The following is a 4,292-nucleotide window of genomic DNA, read 5'->3' as shown; positions in this document are numbered from 1 at the left end:
GGCTGCTGAAATTTTTTCCAACATTGGGGATGATGATCCCATTGCTTTAGATTATAATGGTTTGAATTTTGATGATTGCCACATCTCTGAAGTTATAAAGTTCTTGCAAAAACTTGCTAAAAGTCCTAATGCTAGTGCTATAAATTTGGCTTTCACGCATCATATTACAAATGCTCTCATAAAAGCTAGAGAAGAGAAACTAGAGCGCGAAGCCTCTATTCCTAAAAAGCTAGAAGATGGTTGGGAGCCCATCATTAAGATGAAGGTTAAAGATTTTGATTGTAATGCTTTATGTGATCTTGGTGCAAGTATTTCGTTATGCTCGAAGAAAATTTATAATATGCTTGACTTGCCACCGCTGAAAAATTGTTATTTGGATGTTAATCTTGTTGATCATTCTACAAAGAAACCTTTGGGTAAAGTTGATAATGTTCGCATTACCGTTAACAATAACCTTGTTCCCGTTGATTTTGTTGTCTTGGATATTGAATGCAATGCATCTTGTCCAATTATATTGGGAAGACCTTTTCTTGAACTGTTGGTGCTATTATTGATATGAGGGAAGGTAATATAAAATATCAATTTCCTCTCAAGAAAGGTATGGAACACTTCCCTAGAAAGAGAATGAAGGTACCTTATGATTCTATCATTAGAACAAATTATGATGTTGATGCTTCATCTCTCGATGTTACTTGATACACACTTTACGCGCCTAGGCTGAAAGGCGTTAAAAAAGCGCTTATGGGAGACAACCCATGTTTTTACCTACAGTACTTTGTTTTTATTTTGTGTCTTGGAAGTTGTTTACTACTGTAGCAACCTCTCCTTATCTTAGTTTTGAGTTTTGTTGTGCCAAGTTAAGCCGTTGATAGAAAAGTAAGTACTAGATTTGGATTACTGCGCAGTTCCAGATTTCTTTGCTGTCACGAATCTGAGCCCACTGCCCTGCAGGAAGCTCAGAAAATTATGCCAATTTACGTGCATGATCCTCAGATATGTACGCAACTTTCATTCAATTTGAGCATTTTCATTTGAGCAAGTCTGGTGCCATTTTAAAATTCGTCAATACGAACTGTTCTGTTTTGACAGATTCTGCCTTTTATTTCGCATTGCCTCTTTCGCTATGTTGGATGAATTTCTTTGATCCACTAATGTCCAGTAGCATTATGCAATGTCCAGAAGTGTTAAGAATGATTGTGTCACCTCTGAATATGTCAATTTATATTGTGCACTAACCCTCTAATGAGTTGTTTCGAGTTTGGTGTGGAGGAAGTTTTCAAGGATCAAGAGAGGAGTATGATGCAACATGATCAAGGAGAGTGAAAGCTCTAAGCTTGGGGATGCACCCGGTGGTTCACCCCTGCATATATCAAGAAGACTCAAGCGTCTAAGCTTGGGGATGCCCAAGGCATCCCCTTCTTCATCAACAAATTATCGGGTTCCTCCCCTGAAACTACATTTTTATTCGGCCACATCTTATGTGCTTTTTCTTGGAGCGTCGGTTTGTTTTTGTTTTTGTTTTGTTTGAATAAAATGGATCCTAGCATTCACTTTATGGGAGAGATACACACTCCGCTGTAGCATATGGACAAATATGTCCTTGGTTTCTACTCATAGTATTCATGGCGAAGTTTCTCCTTCGTTAAATTGTTATATGGTTGGAATTGGAAAATGATACATGTAGTAATTGCTATAATGTCTTGGGTAATGTGATACTTGGCAATTGTTGTGCTCATGTTTAAGCTCTTGCATCATATGCTTTGCACCCATTAATGAAGAAATACATAGAGCATGCTAAAATTTGGTTTGCATATTTGGTTTCTCTAAGGTCTAGATAATTTCTAGTATTGAGTTTGAACAACAAGGAAGACGGTGTAGAGTCTTATAATACTTTCAATATGTCTTTTATGTGAGTTTTGCTGCACCGGTTCATCCTTGTGTTTGTTTCAAATAAGCCTTGCTAGCCTAAACCTTGTATCGAGAGGGAATACTTCTCATGCATCCAAAATACTTGAGCCAACCACTATGCCATTTGTGTCCACCATACCTACCTACTACATGGTATTTTCCAGCCATTCCAAAGTAAATTGCTTGAGTGCTACCTTTAAAATTCCATCATTCACCTTTGCAATATATAGCTCATGGGACAAATAGCTTAAAAACTATTGTGGTATTGAATATGTAATTATGCACTTTATCTCTTATTAAGTTGCTTGTTGTGCGATAACCATGTTTGCTGGGAACGCCATCAACTCATTGTTGAATTTCATGTGAGTTGCTATGCATGTTCGTCTTGTACGAAGTAAGGGCGATCTACACTGAGTTGAATGGTTTGAGCATGCATATTGTGAGAGAAGAACATTGGGCCGCTAACTAAAGCCATGTTCCATGGTGGAAGTTTCAGTTTTGGACAAACATCCTCAAATCTCTAATGAGAAAAGAATTAATTGTTGTTGAATGCTTAAAGCATTAAAAGAGGAGTCCATTATCTGTTGTCTATGTTGTCCCGGTATGGATGTCTAAGTTGAGAATAATCAAAAGCGAGAAATCCAAATGCGAGCTTTCTCCTTAGACCTTTGTACGGGCGGCATAGAGGTACCCCTTTGTGATACTTGGTTAAAGCATATGTATTGCGGTGATAATCCGGGTAGTCCAAGCTAATTAGGACAAGGTGCGAGCACTATTAGTACACTATGCATGAGGCTTGCAACTTATAAGATATAATTTACATGATGCATATGCTTTATTACTACCGTTGACAAAATTGTTTCATGTTTTCAAAATCAAAGCTCTAGCACAAATATAGCAATCGATGCTTTTCCTCTATGAGGACCATTCTTTTACTTTCAATGTTGAGTCAGTTCACCTATTTCTATCCACCTCAAGAAGCAAACACTTGTGTGAGCTGTGCATTGATTCTTACATACTTGCTTATTGCACTTATTATATTACTCTATGTTGACAATATCCATGAGATATACATGTTACAAGTTGAAAGCAACCGCTGAAACTTAATCTTCTTTTGTGTTGCTTCAATACCTTTACTTTGAATTATTGCTTTATGAGTTAACTCTTATGCAAGACTTATTGATGCTTGTCTTGAAGTGCTATTCATGAAAAGTCTTTGCTTTATGATTCACTTGTTTACTCATGTCATACACATTGTTTTGATCGCTGCACTCACTACATATGCTTTACAAATAGTATGATCAAGTTTATGATGGCATGTCACTCCGAAATTATCTTTGTTATCGTTTTACCTGCTCGGGACGAGCGAGAACTAAGCTTGGGGATGCTGATACGTCTCCAACGTATCGATAATTTCTTGTGTTCCATGCCACATTATTGATGTTATCTACATGTTTTATGCACACTTTATATCATATTCGTGCATTTTACGGAACTAACCTATTAACAAGATGCCGAAGTGCCGATTCTTTGTTTTCTGCTGTTTTTGGTTTCAGAAATCCTAGTAAAGAAATATTCTCGGAATTGGACGAAATAAAAGCCCGGAGGCCTATTTTCTCACGAAGCTTCCGGAAGACCGAAGACGAGACGAAGAGGGGCCACGGGGTAGCCAAACCCTAGGGCGGCGCGGCCCCCCCTGGCCGCGCGGCCCGTGGTGTGGGCCCCCGTGCCGCCTCTTGACTTGCCCTTCCGCCTACAAATAGCCTCCGTGACGAAACCCCCGATGCCGAGAGCCACGATACGGAAAACATTGCCGAGACGCCGTCGCCGCCGATCCCATCTCGGGGGATCCTGGAGATCGCCTCCGGCACCCTGCCGGAGAGGGGATTCATCTCCCGGAGGACTCTACGCCGCCATGGTCGCCTCCGGTGTGATGTGTGAGTAGTCTACCCCTGGACTATGGGTCCATAGCGGTAGCTAGATGGTTGTCTTCTCCCCATTGTGCTATCATTGTCGGATCTTGTGAGCTGCCTATCATGATCAAGATCATCTATATGTAATTCTATATGTTGCGTTTGTTGGGATCCGATGAATAGAGAATACTTGTTATGTTGATTATCAAAGTTATACATGTGTTGTTTATGATCTTGCATGCTCTCCGTTATTAGTAGATGCTCCGGCCAAGTAGATGCTTTTAACTCCAAGAGGGAGTACTTATGCTCGATAGTGGGTTCATGCACATTGACACACAGGACGGTGACGAGAAAGTTCTAAGGTTGTGTTGTCTTGTTGCCACTAGGGATAAAACATTGATGCTATGTCTAAGGATGTAGTTGTTGATTACATTACGCACCATACTTAATGCAATTGTACTGTTGTTTGCA

The sequence above is a fragment of the Lolium rigidum genome, chromosome 1 (assembly GCF_022539505.1).
Source record: "Lolium rigidum isolate FL_2022 chromosome 1, APGP_CSIRO_Lrig_0.1, whole genome shotgun sequence".
Classification (NCBI taxonomy): domain Eukaryota; kingdom Viridiplantae; phylum Streptophyta; class Magnoliopsida; order Poales; family Poaceae; genus Lolium; species Lolium rigidum.
This window is presented reverse-complemented; position numbering follows the sequence as displayed.